Below are 10,340 nucleotides of genomic sequence, written 5' to 3' on the forward strand. Positions count from 1 at the left end.
ACGCTTGGGAGAGGTATCGAGTTAATTACTGCGAGGAGGAGAACGCGCATCTAGTCGTTCAAGAAGCAGAGAGTGTGTCGAAGCGCAACAAGCAGCTGCGTGAGTCCAAACGTGCGAAGAGTGGCCGGGGCGTCCGCTACTTACCTGACGACTTACCGCGGTGGCGACGCAGGTATATTTGCACCCATGGAGCGAAATCTCGGCGCCGTGGTATGGGAAAGCGGCAACAGTACCGACTTCGTGGTACTGGCTGTCCGTTTCGATTCACTGTCGAAAGTATTTTCGTTAAGGGCAAGTGGATTGTAGAGGTGAAGAACCCTATATATACGCACAACCACGTGCTATCCGAAGTGGTGTTCGAAAACTATCCACATAATCGGCAGATACCGATGTGTGAGACTATTGTTGAAGACCTCCGCTGATGGTTCGAACTGGCGGTAAAAGTTTGCGCATTTAGGAGTACATTCGTGACTATTCAAGCTACAAGTTGACGCGCAAGGACGTGGCTAACCTCCTAGTCAAGATTCGCAATGAAATGCGTGGAGAAGCAGACGACGATTTGGCTGTTGCAGAGTTTCTTATGGGGTTTTGTGAAAAGGACAAAGACAATGTGGTTAGTGTGCACGATACATCTTCCGGAGAGACCGGTGCTATTTCTCTGACTACGAGACGTATGCGAGCCACGCTCGCCAGGTTTCCAGAGCTCTTGTTGGTTGACTGTACCCACAAAACCAACGGGTAAAGTTTTCATAGGGAATTTGCCAGGTTTCATTCCAGGTTTATGCCGGGTTAGACACCAGGCTTTCACATAGGTGATTGGCCAGGTTGAGTATCAGTTATAAACCAGATTTTAATCCTTACTTATTCAGTTCACGTTTGTACCTTCAGATATGACTACCAACTTTGCAGATTAATGGTTATGCATGCGTTCGGTCGAGGGCAATTCGTGCAGCATTCGTTAATTGAAACGAATTCCGACTGGCACATGCGCAAAGCTCTTATTCACTTCAAGACTGCCAACGTTGGTTGGGACGCACTCCGTGTCGTGATGGTCGATAAAGACATGACGGAGATCTCTGTGATCCGTGAAGCTTTTCCTGAAGCGACAGTTTTGCTTTGCCATTTCCATGTGTTGAACTTTTACGTGGAGTTGTCCGTGAGGCGCGCTTCGGGCGTTATTCGCCAAGTGAATACGATGCCATGGGTCATCTCTTCGCTAACTTGGTGGACGCTACTTCAGAAGAGGTCTACGCTAAGAATGTTTATCTTTTAGAGACGTTTTCTTGCGCTCAAGGCAACGTGTCGTTTTGGGAGTACTTTTGTTAAAACTGGGATGAAAGCAAGGATATGTGGACACACTACAAACGTCAAACATTGCCGCATTTTCGTAACAATACGAACAACCGTATCGAGTCGAACTTTGGAAAGATCAAACTCGATCTTGACGGTAGTTGTTCAATGAAGGAGTGTCTGGAGTCTCTTCTTCGAGCTCAGCGTCGATGCGATAACGAAAGTCTGGCAAGGGTGGCGTTTGAGGGGGCGTGGACACATTACGGCTACGATCAAGAGCTTAATTTGGTATTACGTCTGTGTACACCTTGGGTAGCATCTACGCTGCAGCCTGAGTATGAGCTCGCTATCTCCGACGTCGCGGTCCGGCTGTACACATTTAACGCAACCTCTGACAACACAGTGGAAGTGGAGCGGGGTTTGAAACGATACTCATTTAGCAAGGTTGACTGGATTTGTGATTGTGATTTTTCGACAACTCTCAAGCTTCCATGCCGCCATGTGATATGCTTTCGCCGCTTTGCTGGACTTGTTCCGTGTATTCCAGTGTCCTACATTCACTCGAGATGGTTAATTAAGGATTCGTTGTCTTTGACAAGCTTGCCACACGTGGATGTTTCAATTACTCAAAGACTACCAAACCTATCGGGGAGTACAACGTGGATTCGGTGCTGGATAGTAGACAAAAATGCAGCATATCAAGGAATCTGCTAAACCGTGTAGCACAGGAGCTAGCTGACTTGCCGATGCGACTTTTCAGCAAAGAGATGGAGTACCTGAAAGACTACCTGGGCCGACTGCGCACTGGTTTGCAACCTGTGGAGATACCTGCAGGTGAGCCTGTGAAAAATCCTGTAGTTCAATGTGTGGAAAAACCTGGTACGCAACCTGCAGAGAAGCCATGTCATCAATCTGCCGAGCATTCTTTAAACGAGTTGGATGGAGTTGAGAATGGAGACGACGAAAAAGAAGATGAAGGCGAGGTCACGGATGACGCAGTTGTAGAACCTCTAGAACAAAATTTGGAGGTTCAACCTGATGAAAAACCTGGAAGTGAGCATGAAGAAAAACCTGAAATGAACCCGGGTGAGGTGTCTGTAAAGAAACCTGAGGAAGAACCTGTATTGTCATCTGGCAGTAAACATGCTACAGATCGTGTAGTAAATCCTGTTACGAATCCTGTGGGTACACCTGATGTACTAGATGAGAATCCACCCAAGCCCATCAATTTGAGCAAGAAGGTGCGGCGGGCTGGGCGACCGAAACCAACTGCAGCGCAAAACTCCAAGAAACGAGCCACAGCGCGTAAGAAATTCAATACACGACTGGAGAAAGGCGGAGCGCTATCATTCGAGGACGTCGGGGTTGTTGCGCGCATCCTTGGCGACATAAACATTAGTTTTACTGATATTTCCGAATTGCTGGATGTTTATCCAGTACAGTATGAGAGTGCTGCCTGTAAGCATCCAAAAGTTGGTGGAGATAAGAAGCCGATTCTGAGCGCTGCTCTACCGTTCCTACAGCCTGCTCCATTAGTGAAAAAATCCTTAGATGTAATCTACGAGTCTGGCGCAGTTCCGGTGCCAAGCCAAACCGATGAAGAACCCCCATACGTCAAGATTATTGGAATTGGCAATTTTTCGCTGTATCAAGTCGACTGCATGCAGAGGGTATGGACAATGAAAGAGACTGTTGTGATGGGCAAGATAATAGTGGAGTGGTTGAAGTGTGTACGCGTCCGAAAGAAACAAGCAGAAGAAGTTCTTAAGCGCATTCTACAAGCGCATCCATTTGAAATCGTGGAGGGTAATATCGGTGATTTGGATTACTCAACGCTGCACAGACTCCAACCGAAGGACTGGATAAGCTCAAAGATATTTGAAGCAATTGGAGAGAGTTGGAAAAGAAATCATAGCGTGACCGTGGTTACAGCTGCAGGGTTTAAGCTCAACAGAAAGGTCAAGGGGGTCGACGTGCCGGCTGGTTTGTTGGACAAACTTACGTCTATCACTTCCAGATTGGTGTTTATACCTGTTAACTTTGCGCACGTGCATTGGACTGCGATTATTATCAACACGACGACGAAGAGCATTTTTGTCTACAATCCGCTGGGGGACCAAGACTACATCACGTTTCTCACCAAGCTTCAGAGCAGCATCACTAAAGATGAAGCGTTCAGTAGCTTCAAACTGGTTTTGGTCGCGTCGCCGACGCAAGACGATGGAAACAGCTGCGGAATATACATTCTGAACTACATGTGAAGACTGCTTGACGAAAATGTGAAGAGTGCGCATGAGGACTCTGGACTCAATATCTTCCGGCTACGTGTGCTAGCAGCCCTGCTTAATCTGTAATACTTTTGTTTACTCTGTGTAATTGATGTGTACGTATTCCCGTTATAGCGTAAGTACCTGTGCAAAAGACGCACCAGACATGAAAAAAAACTTGTCCATGAAAGACAGAGAGAAAACGTGAAGAAGCTATCGACGCCTTGAATAAACACAAAGTGCTCAAACCTTGTAAGCGACCGGCATCAACCTGGTTTCCAGCCTAAAACCAAAGCAGTATTGAAAAAAAACAAGTTCGAAAACCTGGCAGAAACCTGTTTGAAAACCTGGTGTAAATCCTGACACCAAAATAAAAGGAAAGGATACAATCCATCTTATCACACCTGCACTTACACCTGGTGCGCAACCTGGTATGTAACCGGACACGCAACGAAGACGGAGCTACAGCTCAGCTTGCAGCCGGATGTCGTCCAAGCACCATGATTACTTTGGAGCCCGACTTCGATATAAAATGGACGCGCAGATCTCTTTATGAATCATTTAGTGAGTATTCAAGAGCTGCAGAAAAACAAAGAACATCCATTTATTTATATTACGGTTTTATTACAGGTAAAATTTATCTTACAGCCTGTTTTTTACCCTGCCAAATTCAAATCAGGAAATAAAACAGGTTAAATTCGCGCGGCTATGCAAAAAAAAACTGGGCAGTATACTCGTTCTTCTTGCAATGATGAGTTATAAAAAAATTCTAACAAGTGAGAGTTACAAAAATCAAGCTATTTTTACTTGATAAACACTTTTTTAAGAAAGAGCTTATAATCTGAGTTCAAAAATTATAAAAAAAACATTTGCCAGTGCGCAGAAAAAAACGAAGGGCAATTTTTGGCAATGTTACGTACTTTTTTTTAAACTGGTGTAGCACAACACGTGCAGTAAAAAAGAACAAAAAAAACTGAGGGGTGCCGTTATAAATTTCATTATATAGCTAGACGGTTGACAGAGGCTTTACACGATTAAAATTCCTTCAGTTGTAGTCCAGGTCGAAGTTCACATGGATCCCAGTAAGGATTTACTGAAGTTTTTTTTTGGGTTCAGCTCGAGCTTTACGTTGGGTTCCGCGTTGTCGTTGGTAGTTTTGGTAGGAGCAATGCTAGGGCGAATTGCAGCTGCAGCACCTTCGGGCAGGCCCTTCGTATTGTTAGTATCGCTGCTAACTGACGTGACAATCTTTGGAAAGTCATTCGTGTCGTCATGTTCGCTAAGTGTGTAAACGACACGCTTGGCGATGTCCTTGGGTTTGTCATCACCAGTAGCAGCTTCGGTTGAGCCTTGTTCTTTTGTCATTTTTTGCTCAAACCAGAGTTCTTGGTAACGAGTAATAAACTGGCAGCATTCGTTTCGATACATCAGCAGCTTAGTGAAATGTAGGGTCTTCACCTTCTGCCGTCGAACAGGAAGGTCAGGGGTGGTATCATCGGGCGGTTACCTCCGGTTGGGGTCATATACGGTACAGATCAGTTATTGGATCAGATATTCTTACTCTAATGTTGATCAGGTAGCTCATTAAGATTAAGTAGCGTGTATCAATATCTTGCGGTTAGATATAACTACGACGCGGCTACCTACTCACTATTGCTCCTCCTCATTCACCTCGCCTAGACCATCTTCGGCTTCCGAAGAGCTGTCGGATGCCAGCTCAACTGCTGGAGGTTCCTCGTCCTCAGAATCATCAGCAATGTCATCCGGTATTTCAACGAGTGCCGGTAGCTGTATGCGCTCGCGTGGTAAGCGACGTGCCCGTCCGCGCAGAACATCACTGCGCCGATAGTGTCTTGATGACACCAACGAAAGACGTCATACTAAGGCGGGGTTTAGGGAAATGGCTGTTAAGCTCCCTGTTAAACCTCTCTAAAGGCTTATTTGTCCGTGCGATGAGCTCGTTGTTTAGGCCGGCAACATTCCATACGCTCACGTCGTACGTTTCCAGCCACGTCCGATTAAAGTACCCCCAGAATCCCTGCCACTTCGCTTTAGAGTAGGAAATCCCGACCACGCCACAGCGCTGGCGGATTTCACGCTTCACCCACTTGATAGCACGCTCCATTAAGCAATGCTCAACAATGGTAAGCATGTCGACGACACCGCGGGTCATAGCAATACAACACTCCTCCTCCGAAATCAGAAACCGCTTCATAGCTCGTCTCAGAGCCTGCTTGAGATGAAATAGGCAGCCTAGGACAATCGCATTTGGAAATTGAGTCTGCACAGCATCGATCAGCGCGACCTCGAAGTCGCACACGACTTCGGCGGGCTCCAGTTGCTGGTCGGTACCTTGTACCACGAAATGTATCATGTCCCAAAAAGCATCACCACTACGAGAGGTGCTCAATACGTAGTAAACAGGTACAAACAGCCCCGAAGCTCTATCATGTACCTTGAAAATGACACACTGTTTGTAGCCGGGTGGTACACAGCGGAATGTACCATCAATAAAAATCGTAGTTCCATTGTAGCGGAGAAGGTTGACGAGGTTTGGGTGCGCCCAGCCGATCAGCCGAGTAGTCTTGTTAAGGTTCTCGCGGTTAATCGTGACGTAATGAAACTGAAAGAACGAAACCGTTTCGTCCAACGCCAATGATAGAGGCGGGATTTCGATCGCTCCGTGTACATCTCCACTGAAATGCCTACTGCGTGCCTGATAAACACGTCGAAGCACTTATGCCTCCGACAGCCCGCGCACAACGTGTTCATTGTCTGCGCCGTAAAATTCGTTGCGCAGCGCTTCCCAAATAAGCCGCGCAGGAAGCGCAACCTGGACGATAGCGAGCATGTCTGCTCTGTCCTTCATCGCTCCCGTGACATCAGCAAGGCTACTGCCAGCAGCATCAACGCGGCGACAGGTGTGGGGGCGCCCAACTGTGTAGCCTTTTGTACCAATGAAGAATGCCATCGTACCAAGACAGCCTTGGCGCCAATGGCAGCAACGGTATGATATCTTTCTCGACGATGCCCACGCCCTAGTATACTTGAAGCCGCGAAAATAGCACGTGGTCTTCTCCTGGCGCACTTGGCCTCTGGGACGGCTTGACACAACGTTGGTCACCCCAGCGCCGTCTGGAGGTTCGGTGTTCCCCGGCGGAGACTGCGCAGGTGCCTGCATGTTACCGAATGAGCTCTTCTTCACAGGTGCCTCGCAGGGATCCACGCTCTACGTGGCCTCTTTAAGGCCGTGAATTCTCAGATCTCGCATCAGATCATTACAAAATCAACATATGTACAAAACTCTGATCTGTACCGTATATGACCCCAACCAGATTTTACCCATCGGGCACCCAAATCGTGCCGGTCATGAGGTCTTGTTCCACAGAGTAGGGCTGGTTAGCATACCTAGCCTCATATTTTCTGCGTTTGTCAACAGTGTGGATTCTAACTTGCTTGATTACCGGACTTATCGCTGTGAGCGTAATGAGTGTTCCAGGGGCAAAAGGTCCGTCAAGTGTATACGGGCTAAACGGAGTTTGTTGCCAACAACATGATCGTTTTCCAGATGAATCTCCATAAATGTAAGCGTCGTCCGTGGTTAAGGGCTTTCTCTGTACATAGTCAATAAAATCTGACCGCAAAAACGAGATGTTTTTCAGTGGAAATGGGAGGGTGAAAACAGCACGAAACGCCATTAAACCTTTCCGCGTAAGAATGGGATACTGAGGAGCACTGGCTTCTCTCTCTCCACGTTCTTGAAGATGCGACTTGTAGTTCTTCGGGATCGGAATTCCGTCGATTTCCATAATGGAGGTTTTGGACTTACTCTCGGGCCTAGCAAATTTGATTGTGAGGCAAGAATGTGCAGACAATTAAATAAAGAAATCGTTAGTATGGCGTGTGACATTTCCGAAAGGCTCCAGAGATCTCTTTGTAATCAACAACTATCAAATATCTAAGATTTCTTTTTTATTTCACCCGAATGGTATAGATGATGCGGCAGCGTGTACAAATACTTTATTTTCGTTTGTGGGGGGTGCCAGTATCCGTCGTCGCCAAGGTCCATGCGCCACTTTGTGGTATCCGAATTTGGCAGCAAGGTCTTGAGAACGTGTCGTGTGACAACGGAAGACAGCGTAGAAGTCGAGCTAACCGTACACGTGACGCCCCAACGTAAAGATGGTCTAGTAGCCATTTTGGCGCTCCTGATGTTCCTTCAAGAAAAAGCAAAACACTTCGAAGTGTAGCTCCCTGCGCTTTCCACACGGTCACGACTAAAGCAAGCTCTACAGCATGCTGAGAGTATTTGAACTTGATAGGTCTTGTTATCAACGTCCGAACTAGCCTTATGTTAAACCTGTTGTGGTTCGTTGCCACGATTCCTATAGGAATAATGATACTTTCCTTTTCAAAGTTTTGACCGTCATCACTAGTTTTCCAGCTCGTTTCCAGATTATTTTCTGGAGGCAACGATGTAGCAGGAATAGTTTCCCCAATTTGAGTGACGAGCTGCACATTTACAAAATTTGGTAGACAGGGAAGGTCGATGATAGCACCACATCGAGCATATAAAGTTATTAAGTGTTGGAGGACTCGCTCCGTATCACGGATATCTTCCCACGCCAGGGAATACAACTTACACATTGGACCATTGGCGACTCCCCATTCCATCTTACCATTTCCATTGTCAATTCCGTTTTACCAACGGAATTATCAGAACACAGTCGAAGCTCAGCTAACCTCGCAGCCGAGATATGATCCTGTTCACGCCCCACTTTAAAGTAGAGTGGCATGTTTGACCCCCAGGAAATTGGCTAGCAGCGGCGCCAGTTGGACACGTAATAACAATTTTCTGTCCCCGTTTCAGTAATTCTTGCTAAAGCTTATGAAAAATAAATGCTTTTCCAGTCCCAGCCCCGCCATGCATAAACGTAAGGGTCGGTCAGGATGAGGTTTATCGAAGTTACTCAATATCCAGTCAAGTACTTGCTGTTGCTCTGACGATGCATGCATTGTATACAGGATCCTGACTGGTAGATTGTTTGCCAGTGGGTTCGCGGCGCTACCGATGCGTACTGGACCTGCAACGCGAGAGCATGGGTCTTGGTTAGATGTGAGCATCCGTTGAATCCTTTGTGCAATCATATGTAGACTTCTCTGAGGAAGAAAAGGTGAACTTTCTTGATGCACACACGTTTGTAAGGTAGAACAAGGTAACATTTCAGCTCCAGTGTCAGATGGTCCTCCTACAATTTCGTCAACGCCCATAAGCGACAGATACACGGACTGCAGGGCTTCGGTGCTGTTCCAGTGGGTAGGATTCCCTAACGCCGCAGCCCTAGTTAACCAATACAAGTAATCATCTCCTTCAGGAAGAGCGCCCTCAGCCTCCGGATCAGACGTATCATAACGGTAGAATTTTAACGGGGTCGTATACAGGTCAGGCCTGATTATTGGGTCAGGTTCCATTTCCAACAGGATCTTCCTACAGAAGAAGAAGAATCGAGCAGTGAAGAAGATGACGAGGCTGTAGACGTCGACAGTGATGATGACAACGAGGGCGTCTCTGGTACTAGCAGCGAAGAGGACGCTGCTGCTACCAATTTGGGCGCAGGTGTGATCAGCAATGACAGTGATGCCGATGAAGGCGACACTGAAGCCGACCAACCTCGTGCCGCGCAGACCATCGTGGTCTAAGCATTCTAACCCAACTGCTTAGCTTCGTATCTTTCACTTCAATATGTAGCTTAGCAATTGGTCCTGTGTTTGGTAGGGCCGTCAGGAAACCCGCCTGACCCAATTATCAGGCCCTACCCGTACACGACCCCAAAAATAGCTAACCATCATAACGGCAACGCTTGCTTTGGCTTGAATTCGTGGCTCTGTCGAAGGGGTTTCTTTCCATCGAGTCGCATTTCTCGCTCCAATCCAAGCACAATTTATTATTTTCACTACTTCGAACCCGTTTTTGAATGCAATTATGCACTTGTCGGTATCGCTGTCGCGACAGGAAAGGAGCTGAAGAGTTATCCCACAGCGTACACAGATGTGCTAGGCTGGACGCATTTTGCTGGAATTGGTATCGTTCATTATGGCTCCAGGGTACTGCCACTGCAAAAATATATCGAGCAACTACATCCATTTTGCGACAATTTTTAGCTTTGCGTGGACACGAAGGTGGAGGAGCCCCTCCAAACATAGGTGTCAACATTTTGGTTCGTATGACAGCTTTATAGTGATGATACAGAGGGTGCCGAGGACTTAACTTGAACGCTGTACGCCGTTTACGCCCACGTTGTGATGCCGATTTCGTTGATGTTTGACATTGTACGATGTCAACGATACAAGCAAATTCAGTCGGCGAATAATCCACGAAGTATTCTCCACGGAATTTGAAGGACTCCATTTGAGTGATAAAAACAGCTTTGTCTTCAACCTTGTACGCACGTGCTCCACCCGAGGTAAATTGTCCACTCAAACCAGTACTAAGCTTTGATAAATTTTCTGAGTGAGCCAAATCCGCCAGCTCTTCGATTGCCTATGTTACGGGAATATTCTCACCTTCATTATCAGAATCTAAACCTCCATCAACGTCAATATCGTCACCGAAGAAATCTTCTTCAAATGTCAGTGATTTATTTTCCTATCATTGGTACCATGACCATCATTCACATCGTTCATTTCCATCTTTCGTAATTCATCCATAAAGCCATGCGGGAAAACGTACCGAAACGCTTCTGAGGATATGTATGACTTATAACCTAGCAAAGCATACACCAT

Source organism: Phytophthora infestans, genomic scaffold (genome assembly GCF_000142945.1).
Source record: "Phytophthora infestans T30-4 supercont1.26 genomic scaffold, whole genome shotgun sequence".
NCBI lineage: Eukaryota > Oomycota > Peronosporomycetes > Peronosporales > Peronosporaceae > Phytophthora > Phytophthora infestans.